We start from the raw sequence: 13760 nt of genomic DNA on the forward strand, positions 1-13760 counted from the left end.
CTTATGGTCTTGGCAATTACAATTTGGCTCCCTCCTTTTTCCTAGGCAAATTTCTATAGCTGGCTTACATTTCTCCCGAGAAAATTGATTTTTCTTTTTTATCACATCATCAGGCTGCAAATTTTTCCAAACTTTCATTTTGTGTTTCTCTTTTAAACATTAGTCCAATTTCAAACCATTTCTTTGTGAATGCATAAAACTGAATGGTTTCAGAATAATCCAGGTCACATTTTGAATGCGTTGCTGCTTAGAAATATCTTACTCCAGATGCCCTAAATCATCTCTCAACTTCAAAGTTTTACAGATTCCTAGGGCAGGGGCAAAATGCTGTCAGTCTCTTTGCTTAATCATAGCATGAGTGACCTTTATTTCAGTTCCCAATAGGTTACTCATCTCCATTTGATACCACCTCAGCCTGGACTTCATTGTTCATGTCACTATCAGCATTTTGGTCAAAGGCATTCAACAAGTTTCTGGAAAGCTGCAAACCTTCCCAAATCTTTCTGTCTTCTGAGCCCTCCAAACTGTTCCAAGCTCTGCCTGTTACCTTCCCAAAGTTGCTTCCACATTTTCAAGTCCTCTTTATAGCAGTGCCCCACTATCTTGGTACCAATTTACTGTATTAGTGTGTTTTCACCCTGCTATTGAGCCATCTGAAACTGGGTAATTTATAAAAGAACGAGGTTTAATTGACTCAACAATTTCAGATGTCTGGGGAGGCCCCAGGAACACATTTATGGTGGAAGGGGAAGTACCTTCTTCACAAGGTGGTGGGAGAGAAGAGAATAGCCCAGGAGTTTTATAAAACCATCAGATCTCATGAGAACTCCTTCACTATCATGAGAACAGCATGGGGGAAACCACCCCCATGATCCAGTCTCCTCTCACCCAGCGGGTCTTTCCCTCAACACCTGAGGACTGACAATTCAAGATGAGATTTGGGTGGGGAGACAGAGCCTAACCACTTTTCCTACCTTTGAGCTTCAATTCTCACTGTTTTTTCACTTGAAGTGCCCCCTGTGTGACCTATAATATGTGGGATATTACCAAATCCCACATATTATAGACCCTATCTCATCAAGCCTTTCTCCACCCTATCCTACTTTATTTCAGTAGAGACCTGAATGAAGTAAGAGCCATCCATGCAAGGATCTGAAGGAAGAGATTCTGGACAGAGGGAACAGACATGGAAAGATTTTGTCTGGAACCTACTAGATGGATTTCTAGATCAGCATAGATACCAGCCAATGTGTGATCCACCTTTGTATTACCCTCGGTGATGATGAAATCAGTTTGAATGAATCAGTGTTACCTCAATGTTTTGAGGGTTAGACCCCTGAATGGGAGGGTAGACATTTACTGCATACTGTTAAAGCTCTCAATGTTTCACATACATTTTCTATCTTATTCTCACAAGACGTAGATGCTATTCCTATTTTACAGGTGGGATAGCTGAGGCACCATGGGGTTCAGTGAGTTGTTCAAGGTTACAGAGCCAGTATGTTTTGAGCTAGATCTCTCTGGTGGCAAAGCCAATGCACTTGCTATTTATCACATTACTTCTGGGTTGTTTACAGGTAGACAAATTTCCTGACCCCTCAGTTTGTACAGACTTGGGCCTTAATCTGCTAATGGAATTTCTAAAATCCATAGCTGCTTCTAGGAAATGTCCCTAGAACATATAGAAGGTATCAATGAACAAATGCACAGACCAGCTTTTGAGTTCTCTCTCCTCAGCCCCTACCCCAGCCTCTGAACCTGCCCCTGATACTCTTTGATGGAAGGGGAGATAAAGAAAGAACATTCTACAAGGGGCTAAGAAGACTTGGGTTTCAACCCATGTCACCTGCTTGCATTTTAACTATTCTAAGACATTTAAACTCTCTGGGCCTCAGTTTCCTATCTGCAAAATGGATGACCTATGTAGTAATATAATAAAAATATGATAAAACATATTTTCATCCACAACAACAAGCAGAACTGCCATTTATTGAGCCTTACTACATGACTGTTACCTTACTAAACCTTATGACAGACAGGTAGGTATGATTATTATCTACCCTTATTTAAGAGATATAAAGAGTAACATCCAGGTCAAGTGACTTAATCATGGTCACTCAGGCATTAAATACTGACTCTTAGGATAGAGTTAAATCTTTACCACAGCCTAAGAGGCCCAGCATGGGTGCCCTTCCAATCAGTGCCCTTCCAACCCATCCCTCACACTTCACGTTCTGTATCCTGGCCATACTGACCTCTTTATTCTCCAGTATCCTGTGCTTCTTCCATTACTGGGTCTTTCCTGGAAGCAGCTCTTCTCTATAGATGCAGTGTTCCCCTCTCTCCTCTGCTTGGTTAATCCCTTATTCTCCTGATGTTTTTTCAACCATCATCACCTAAGAGAAGCCTACAGTGGTTTAAAAATAGGCCTATAATTCTCTGCTACTGCTTCTATTGAGAAGAAGGATCTACATCCTTGCACTTCAGTCTGGGCTGGTTTATGACTGCTTTGACCAAGGATATGGTGGAAGTGAAGCTATGTAACTTTTGAGGCTGGATTACAAGATACCATTCAGTTTCTATCTTCTTCATTGGTACAGTTGTTCTTGGAGGCCTTAGCTGCCTCAGAGGAATGCCAGCTTTCCTAAGAACCCATGCTGGAGATGTCTTTTGTAGGTCCCTCACTGGCAGCCAGCTAAGCTCCCCGTTGACAGCCAGCATCCATTGCTGTTCCGGTGGATAAGCCATCTTAAACACTCAGCTCAGTCGAACCTTCAGGTGACTGTAGCCTCACTCCATTAAAGAACCTGAGAGAGAATTCCCAGCTGAGACTTTCCAGAATTTCTGACTCACAAAATTGTGATCAAAATAAGATGGTTGTTTTAAACTATTAAGTTTTGGGGCAAATTATTATGTAGAAATTGATCACTTTATCGAAATTCTCTATTTAACCAGTCTAGATCAGGCTCCTTCTTGCATACTCCTGTAGAACTAAATTCCTTTTCTTCAGAGCACTTGTCTCAGTTTGCAGTGATACACTCAGGGTGATTATATGATCATCTGTCTTCCTACTAGACTGGAAATTTCATGAGAAAAGAACCATTGCTGTTTTTTCTTGATTGTTCTATCATTTAGGAGTGAATGTAGCTGCAAGTAATAGATTTTACTAGTAGTGTCTTAAACCTATGTGGGCATATTTCCCTCATGATACATAAAATGCACAGATGGCTAGCTGTTGATATTAGTTTAAGGACCTAGGCACTTTCCCGTCCTTTTTGGCCATACTCAGTGTGTTGTATTTTCATCCTCATGCTTGTCCCCTAATTGTTGCAAGATTGATGCTTCCGATCCAGGTTATATTTATATTCACCATCCCATACAAAAGGAAATAAAAGGACAGATAAAAAACGTTTTTTTCCCTCATGCATATGTTACTCTTCCAGCAAGAAAGTCTCCAAAACATTTGATTTATATCTCATTGATCAGGACTGAGTCACATGCTATACAGAAAAGAATTAACATAGCTGGTGAAAGGCTATTACTTTTAGAAGAATCTGCATGTAAGATTGACACTTGGCTGGGCTGGCATCTGGAACCATGGCATTTGACCCATTCCCAACAAATTAGGCTGATTTCTGGCACCTAAACTCTACAAATAAAGTGATTTATGCTGAACACTGCTTTCCTTCTGAGAATATAGAATTTTGATATGTGTTAGGTACAGTGTGCTAATATGCCCACCAGCCAATAAGAACTTTAGATTCTGAGTCTCAAATGGGCTTTCCTAGGCAGAAATATTGCGTGTATCATACTGCATTTTTAGTTTTATTTTTTTGATGCTGGAATAGGGAACCTGACATGTCCCCTTAACAGATGGTGACAGCATAATGAAGCCTGTGCATGGGTTTCTCTAGATTCCACCTTGTGTCTTTTCCGCTTGTGGATCCTATTATGTATCCTTTTGCTATAACAGACCTGAGCCCTGAATGCCTATAGTGAATAATCAGATGTTTATAAGGTCTTTGAGACTCCACCTGGAACACATGCTTTCTACTAGCCCATAATAATCAAAGAAGAATGAGAGGGATTCGATGACTGTCTTAAACCAGCACAATTCATCCTTTTGGCTTGGGAATAGGTTTGCTGCACCAACTGCACACACAGTTTAGGTTCTGGGACTGATTGGGAAGGGACTATGTGTGTGTGTTGGAGAGTGATGTTAAGGCCTGAAACAGTCCCTGGCACATAGAAGTACATATATAGTACACACAGTAGGAAAGGAATAAAAAGAATAAAGGGGCAGAGCAAGATTTTGGCTCTGATGTCATTCTTTCAAAAGTCTAGATCTTATCCCATATGTCATATGCCATCCCCTTTGTGTTGTTTCCTCATAGTGCTGTTGGGAGGATCATAGGAGAGAGTTGTTAAAAGGACCACGCATTATACACATGAACAGGTTCTCTGTCAGTCTACATGCAATGGTGCAAGACAAATTTACTTTGTGTACTTGGAAAGTGGGTAAAATAGCATCTGCTTCCATCCTATCTGGTGTTATGTCTGGAGTATTTTGAAAACACTTTTGAGTTGGTTTGGATGGGAATTTTAGTCTGTTTTCTTAAACATTTCCTGCATCAAGCCAAAATAATTTCATTTAGAGAACTCTTGCTTTCAGTATCTTTGTATCCTAAAGAAAAAAAGGATCTTGCAGGCAGTGTTTCCTCTGTTGGTTGAGATGCTGGGGAAGTTGCCCAGGACAGCAGGACACGAGGATAGGGTACTTCGAGGCAGCCTAATGCTCTGTGCATTAGGAGAGTGAAGTGGGATCTTGCACAAGGTCAGACTGTCTGTGCATGAGCACTAACTACAGTGCACCAGCAGGGAATACAACACACAGCACTCAGAGGACATTTACAGTGGCTTTTCCCTAAATTTGTTGTGACCTCTGCCAACAATAATTTTTTGGGGGCTGTTTATGAAAGAAAAGATGATATCATTTTGATTTATAGGATATCACTTTGAAGAGTGATCTTAGATTTAAGCCAGTCCAGGACCTTAATTTTATAGACACGTAAACTAAGGTCCAGAGAAGGCAAGAGACTTGTCCAATGTCACAAAGGAAATTAATGTCAGAACCAGAATGAGAAACTGATCTGCCAACTCTTAACTACCAGTGCTTTCTCTAGAGACTACCAATTGCAGAGTGGGTAGTAATAAGAATTCTCTAAGATTGTATAGGTCCTTATGACTTTTCAAGGCATTTTCAGAGGTAGATTTGGATTTCAGTGTCAGGAAACTGAAGTACAGTGTGTTAAAGAGTTACTAGGATTTGAGCTCAGTTCTTCTAACTAAAAATGTTTACTTTTTACACTATTCTCGACAGTGGAATTTTAGCATTATAACAATTATTATGACTGCTATTCTCAGAAGGCTTTTGGCTACAATGAACGTAAAACCCACTAAAAGTAGTTTAAGTACTAGGGATTAATTTTTTCATCAAGCAACAGCGAGCGATCTGGGCTCCTTCGGGGTTGAAGAATTTGGCAGCTTAATGACATCATCACAGCTGTCAGTTCCCTCCATCCTTTTTCTCTGCCATACTAGCAGCAAGGTCTTCCTTTGGATTTTAAACTGGATGATGATCCTAATGACCAAGAGGCTTGCAGTTGCCTTATTTACTAATCACAGAAAACTTTCCAGGCAGTTACCCAGAAAAACTCTTCTCAGGTCTCAATGGCTGGGATTGTATCACATGTCCATTCTTAAGCAATCACAGGTAAATAGAAAAGATTAACATTGCATTTGGATGCACCAGGATTCATTCCCTGAGAAAGGGTGGTAGGGTCAACTGCTGGTGAAAAGTAATATGCCCAACTTTACGCAGCTGGAAAATGGCAAGGAAAGGAATGAAACCTAGATCTGCCTGACTTCACAAGCAATGTTCTTAACCATTGTACATAACTACCTCCCACTCTTGTTCCCATGCTCTCTCTCTCCTCCCCATCCTTTCCCTTCTGCAGTATCATTTGCCAAATTCCCAGCCTGCATGCCTAAGTTGCTTTGGCTGGTGACTGCAGGATCGTCTCCTTGCCAGGTCAATGTCAGCAATCAATCCCCATCTCCTGGGTGTGAAAACCAGCCGATTAGAGCTGTAAGTAGGTGTTTAACAACACAGAGGCAGCCAGAGAGTCAGTCAGCAATTTTTTTCCCCTGGCGGCTGGGCATTAGCAAATATGCTGAGAGAGGCACCCCTGTTCCATTGCTGCTAGGAGGAGGGAGTCTCGCCACAAAAGATGATTTGAAAAAATAGAATGACAGGATGTCAGAGATAAAAGGACACCTAAGCATAGCCTAGTCCAGCTCCATCCTTGTATTGATGAAGAACCTAGGGTCCAGAGGAGGGAAGATAGGGAGGAGATTGTTTGGGGGTCACATAGGAAGTAATAGTTGGATTCAGAACTCAAGACCAAAGCCTGGACCACCCCAATACTATTTCCAAGACACTACAAAGCCCAACCCTCTATTCCATTGATTTGTAATTTCCATCCATGAAATCAGTTTCTTAGTGAAATGACATCTGAAAAAACAAAGGCATTTTGGACTCGATTGTCCAGTCTCAGGTGCCTCCTGGCAATTTCCAGAGAGAAGTGGCCACTAACATGGGTTAATTGCTCCAGAGAAAGCCCTGTCAGGTCCTCACCTGCAGACAGGGCAGCCACCTGTAGCAAATTCCCATTCCTGTCCAACTTCCTTCTTTCTTTCCAGCCACATTAGCCTTTCTGGTTTGATCAGTCAGAACAAGTCCTGGTGAACTGGAAAAATCTAAAGATACGTGAGCTTTTGAGCCCCATAGTCTAAAAGAGAATGTTCTCAACTTCAGAGAAAATGTTAATAAGCAGGTTGGAGCGCAAGGATTTCTCTTGACTGAGACCCCCCATATTTCTAATAAATTATATGTTGGTGGGTTTGGGGAAAACATAAGAATTTATATGGCATTTGCTAAATGCTAACAAGAGTGATAATAGTAGCGGTTGTTATTTTTGAGCCTTACTCTGTGCAAGTACTGCATCCGGCCCTTCACAAGCATTTTTTTCCCTTTTAGTCTTCATAATACATGACAGTTTTTATGTCTATGTGTTTATTGTTTGCCTTCCAAGATTAGAAATTCTGCTCCACAGTCATGGGAACCTTTTTTTTTTTAACTACTATATTCCTGCCTCCCAGAACAGTGTCTACCACATAGTAGGTGCTCAGTTAATATAAACTGAATTTATGAAGGGACAGTAGGCTGATGACGTAGGTATGTTTGTTCTTCATTTTATAGGTATGACAACTGAGTGAGAGTTAGAGACACTAATTTGTCCATGGTAACTGTATCAGTTTATTTTTGGATGCAATTAATAACAAAACAACTAACGTTGGTTTAAACAAATAGGCTTTTTTGTTTTTTTCTGCAACTAATATTTTCATGGTGCTGTTGATGAGGAATCCACTTCAGTGATGCCACTAAGGACCAAAGTTTTATCATTCTGCTGGGCCTCTGCCATCCTCAGTGTGTTGGCTTTTGAATTTGTGCTTGTATACTCTTGCTTACAAGATGGTTATACCTGAAGTGTTTGCTTCAGGCAGGAAGTCTGTGCTGAAGGGAGAAGCAAGAGGATGGAGATAGCACTAACCACCTATATCTCTTTTATTACAAAAAGTGAGGATCCTTCCAGAAACCTCAGGCTGATTTCCACTTAGGTCTCATTGGCCAGACTTGTGTCACGTGATTACCCCTAGCTGCAAGGAAGGCTGGGAAAAATAAGTGCAACGGATCCTTGAACAACACGGGGGTTAGGAGTACTAACGCTTTGTACAGTAAAACTTCTACATATAATTTCTGACTCCCCCAAAACTTAACTACTGATAGCCTACTATTGACTGAAAGCCTTATGAATAACCATAGTCAACTAACACATACTTTGTATGTTACATATATCATATACTGTATTCTTACAATAAACATAGAATATAAAATGTTCTTAAGAAAAACATAAGGCAGGAAAAATATATTTTCTATTTATTACGTGAAAGTAAATAATCATAAAAGTCTTCATCCTCATCATCTTCATGTTGAGTAGGCTGAGGAGGAGGAGAAAGAGAGATTGATCTCTCTTTCTTGGGGTGGCAAAGGTGGAAGAGGTAGAGGAGGTTGAAAGAGAAGCAGGAAGAGCAGGCACACTGGTATAACTTATATTGAACAAAGTCTATGTGTAAGTGACTCTGAGCAGGGTAAACCTGTATTAAGGGTCAATTGTTTTTGGCTTTCTCTGACTCTATAGAAGAGGCAGGAAAGGGATGTAGGGATTAGCAATAGGTTTTTGTTAGTCAACAAATGTGTCTGCTACAGTCCTGCAGATAGTAGTGATGGAGGCAGGATTGGGACACAGGTTTGTTTGCCTCCAAAGTCTGTCTCTTATCAACCAAAAATTAGCTGGCCTATTACTCCTGATCTCAATAGAAAATGATCAACATGGGAATGCTTGTTCTATTCTGAGTCCTAGTTTCTTTATCTGCAAAATGAAGAACTGGGTTAAATGAGGTCTGTACTCCCTGCTAGCTATAAGATTGTATAATTTTGTGTCTTAGTCTGGCGAATGGCCACTTTTTAAAGTCTTGTTTTTAACTAAATCAAAATCACCATCTCAGTGGAGTAATATATTTCCCAAGGCCCAAATGCATAACATGGAATTGATTTTTTTGGACTTTGTTTTCATAGACGGTGTTTGTTTGTGTTTATATGTGTCCCTTTGAGATAATCTGATTTAGTTTGAGGTGATGAATGGAGATTGATTTTTGTCTGTGGTGATCTGTAAAGCCCAATTGTTGTTGAGGTTCCTGCTTAAATACGTCTTCCTCCCTTCTCTCCTTTTTTTGCTCCCTTAACAGACCAGCCTGGTGGAAACCTTATGTTTCAGGATTTGATTTGATTTTCTGTTACGTCTTGCTAGCAGTAATTCTCCTCTCAGGGATGAGAATTACTGCTAGTAAGAAGCAATAGAAAATTGCTTCTTGGGGGACGTAAGTGTTGGTCCCATGTCTTTTACTAATCAGCTGTGGGACACTGAAGAAGTCCTTCTACTTCTCTAGGTGCCTGTTTTCTCATTTATAAAATGACCAGGTTAGATGAAATAGTCTATATCTTAGGATCCTTCTCCCAGATCTGATGTTTACATATCTGCAAGTGTAAGGGGACAAAACAAATTCTAATAAATAAGCAGAAGAACACATTAGCTTTATTTTCTTTATCTACTATATGGTTATAAGGATTGAAAAACAAAATAAAAAATAATAAATAAATATATGACATAACTACTATTATTAATAAATATTCTTAAGGTTCCAGGCCAGACATTTATTTATTTGTTTTGAAAATGTACCATTGCATTTAGAAAGTTCGGAGCAATGTGTTGCGAGCCTCAGCAAAACATGACACCCAACGATGTGGAAATAGCTTTGGGTGTTCAAGCAGATCAGTCTTGGTTACATCTTAACTTGGTCATGTAATGGCTTTGTGACCTGGGTCATGTTATTTATCTCTATATTCTCCAGGGTTCTTTTCTGCAAAATCAGGGTTAAATATATTGACATCAAAAAATTATTGTGAGGATAAAATAAGCAAAGTTATGAAAAGCATTCAGTACAATAGATGGCATATGGCAAAGACTCAGTAGAAGTTGTTTTTTTATACTTCTTCTTTATTGATATATCTAGAACCAAACACAAGATTTGATAATTTCAGGTGAAAATTTTCTTTTCTGATGGTAGAGCTGCTTTTAATTGGACTAGGCATAAAGCCTGATGCATCTTTACTATATTGGCTATCTGTAGTTTTGTTGTTTGAGATGGGGTAGAATGAATGAATCTTTAGAAGGCAGGACCCCACCTTCTATTCTTTCACTTTAGAGGTCCGAGATATCAGGAACATCATTTAATTCCTCTCATCTTTAGTTTGCACATCTGCAAAATGTTGATGGTCATTTCAGGGAGTTTTATTAGCCCTTTAATAATTTGAGCACACTTGGCACTCCTGGAACATTATGAAAATAGCAGTTATCACTTCTGTTTTTAGTTCACCAGCTATCTTTAAACTGGTCCCCTCTTGTTCAAATTCTTTCTGAACTTCAAGGTCAAAGTCATTCTACTTGTTAAGGGAAAGCTTCCACCTCAACTCTTCAAGATCTCCCCCAACTCTCTTCATAGCCCTTGCTGCTTGGCTTATACTTTATTGGTGATTGGAATAGCTGCCATATAGGGTTTGGGTTGTTTCTCCCTGTTTGTACAACATTTCTCTATGACTTGATATTGGTATTGCCTCTTCCACATTATTGTGAGTCTTTTATTAGGGGACAGTTAAAAAATATGTGTTGGCTGATTAATTTTCTGTATGTGTATATGTGTATGTTTCATTGTTCAGCCTTACTGATTTTCATTTAGGAACAACGTATTTTTATTTAAAATGTATTTATTTCTTTGGGAGCATAGGTAATACCTGCCCATGAACCCAAATTAAAAAGACCCAAAGAGTATTCTTCTGTGAATGTGTTCCCCCTTCCTTCTCTCTTCCCTGGTTCCCTCCTCAGAGGCAGCTGAGAAATTGTTACCAGTTCTTTGATGGTCCTAGCCAGAGCTGGTCTATACATTCCCATTTTCCTATAATGGTAAGTTTCTCTTTATATCCTTGTGTTTTTACCTAGCTTATTGTAGATAAATGTCTGATATCTTCCTTATCAGTATAAAAAATTTGGGGGTATTTAATAGTTTACTCAAGCAATCACCTTTTAATTAAAAATTTACAATGAGGTAGGTGTAGATTCACATGTAGTTGTAAGAAATAATATGGAGAGACCTCATGTACCCTTTATCTAGTTTCTTTTAGTGGCAGCATTTTGCAAAACTATAGTACAACATTACAACCAGGTTATTGACATACAATCTACCAATCTTATTCATATTTCTCCAGTTTTACCTGTATTTGCTGTGTGTGTGAGTGTATGTACATTTTGTTGTCTGTGTATGCATATTCAGTTATATGCAATTTCATTATGTGCAGATTTGTGTCTTCACTACCACATTCAAGACACTGAATGAGGATCCCTCGTGTTGCCCTTTTGTAGTCAAATCCACTTCCTTTCACCTCATCCTGTCCCAACCCCTGTCAACCACTAATCTGTTATCCATTTCTAAGCTGTTATCATTAAAAAATACTATATGAATGGAATTCTATAATATGTTACCTTTTGGAACTGGCTTTTTTTTCACTGAACATAAATCCCTGGAGATTCATTCAAGCTCTCTGCATCAAAAGGTTGTTTTATTTTTATTACTGAGTTTGTATGGTCATGTACCACGTAACACATTTTTTTTCAACAATGGACCAAACATACAATGGTGGTCTCATAAGATTATATTTGTGCATTTTTACTGTTCTTTTTCTCTATTTAGTTATGTTTAATTAAACCAATATTTACCACTGTGTTGTAATTGCCTTCAGTATTTAGTACAGTAGCATGCTATAAAGATTCGTACCCTAAGAGCAATAGGCTAAACTACAGAGATTAGATTATAGTAGGCTATCCCACTTGGTTTGTGTAAAAACCCTCTATGATGTTTGGACAAAAACAAGATCACCCAACAATCCATTTCTTAGAATGGGTACCCATTGTTAAGTGATATGTAACTATGTATATTACTGTACCACAGTTTGTCTCACCATTTATCTGTTGAAGGACATCTAGACTGTTTCCAGTTTTTGTATTATTATGAATAAAGTTGCTATGAGTATTTGTAACCAGAATATTTGTGAACATAAGTATTTTTTTTGTGATAAATGCACAAGTGTGTGATTTCTGGTTTGTATGATAATTGCATTTGGTTTTTCCAAAAACTTCCAAGCTCTTTTTTACAAGGGCTATACCATGTTACATTTCCACCAGCAATGTATGAATGATTTAGTTTCTCTGCATTTATGCTGGCAGTTAATGGTATTACTATTTTTTATTTTAGCTATTCTGATTGGTATATAATGATATTCCATTGTGATTCTAATTCGCATTTTTCTGATGGCTAATGAACAACTTTTTATGTGCCTTTGTCATCTGTATATCCCCTTCTTTGAAATGTCTGTTCATGTATTTTATCCATTTTCTAATTGGATTTTTTTTTTTTTACTATTGAATTTTGAGAGGTTCTGATACATTTTAGATACTAGTCCTTTATTGGATTTGTGACTTGCAAATGTTTTCTCCCAGTCTGTAGGTTATCTTTTCATCTTTTTTCCCATGGGCATTCATAGAGTGAGAGTTTTTAATTTTGATGAGATCCAATTTACCAATTTTTCCTTTAATGAATCATGCTTTTGAAGTCAAGTCTAAGGCTTTTTTTTTCCTAGTCCTGAATCCAGAATATTTTCCCTTACATATTTACCCAAAAGTTTCATAGTTTTACGTTTTGTGTGGAAGTCCATGACCTATTTCAAGTTAATTTTTGTATATAATGTGTTATTTAGGTTTATTTATTTATTTAGTCTTGCTTATTGATCTTCAATTATTCTAGCACCACTTTTTAAAGAAGCTATGCTTCCTCCATTGAATTACTTTTGCACCTTTATAAAAAGTTAATTGTATTATTTGTACAGGTCTACTTCCGGATTTTCTCTTCTGTTTCACTGAGCTGTGTGTCTGTCCATCTACTAGAAGAACCACACTGTCTTCACTACTACAATGTATGGTAAGTCTTAAAGTCAGGTAGACTTACTTCTTTTACTTTGTTCTCCGTGGTCAAGATTGCTTCAGCTTTTCTAGGGACTGTACCTTTCAACATGAATTTCAGAATAAGCTTGTCTCTTTCTATAAAATCATTGCTGAGGTTTTGATAGTAATTGCATTAAATCTGTAGATCAGTTTGGGGGAAAACAACATCTTTCCCATGTTGAATATTTATTATGAAGAGCGTATGCTCTGTATTTAGGTCTTTGATTTCTTTAATAAGCATTGTGTCATTTTTAGCATACAAATGTTCTGTACAAGTTTTGTTGAGTTCATATCTTTTTTTTTTGGAGCAGTTATAGATGGTACTATTTTTTATTTCATTTTCCACAAGTGTATTGTGGTATACAGAAATGAGATTAATTTTTTTTATCTTGTTTCCTGCAAGCTTCCTGAGCCCACTTAATGCTGAAAAGTTCTAGGAATTATTTTTAATAGATACCCTGGGAGTTTTTAAATGGATAATCATGTCATTTATAAATAGAGGCAATTTTATGTCTTCTTTTCTATTTCATATGCCTTTTGTTTCTTTTTCTTGCCTTATTGCAATAGCTAGAACTTCTAGAACTATACCGAGTGAGAGTGGATATCCATGCCTTATTCCTGAGCTTTGTGGAAGAAGAATTCCATTTGTCACCTTTAAGTATGATATTAGCAGAAAGTTTCCTCCATTTTTTAAAGACTACTGAATAACCTTACAGTTCTATGGTAAGGTTGTTCTATAATTGACTTTTCCAATTCTTTATAGATGGGTTTTTGTTGCTTTCATTCTTTTGTACAATAACACTTTTATGAATGTGCTCATACATGTGTGACTTTTCATATGTTCATGAATATATGGGTAAGATAAACTCCTAGATAAAGATAAACTCCTTCTCGGTTCTGTTTATACCCACTTCCTAGGTGATCTTTCTTGGTTTTGTGGTCATAAATGCCATACAATGGCAACGCCCA

At 38.1% G+C, this 13760-nt stretch overlaps 1 long non-coding RNA gene across 4 annotated transcripts in view; it reads left to right on the forward strand.

The window, feature by feature from the left end:
* LOC144581136 (uncharacterized) overlaps window positions 1-13760 on the forward strand; it is a 316017-nt gene that overhangs the window by 166037 nt on the left and 136220 nt on the right. For 3 of the 4 annotated variants that reach the window (XR_013531664.1, XR_013531657.1, XR_013531665.1), the window contains exon 2: window positions 12677-12768. This is a non-coding gene — a long non-coding RNA (uncharacterized LOC144581136). Of the gene's footprint in view, window positions 1-10570; window positions 10701-12676; window positions 12769-13760 lie in introns of those variants that run through there. The other variant, XR_013531666.1, reaches the window with a different exon arrangement.

This window comes from Callithrix jacchus, chromosome 2 (assembly GCF_049354715.1).
Source record: "Callithrix jacchus isolate 240 chromosome 2, calJac240_pri, whole genome shotgun sequence".
Taxonomy (NCBI): Eukaryota; Metazoa; Chordata; class Mammalia; order Primates; family Cebidae; genus Callithrix; species Callithrix jacchus.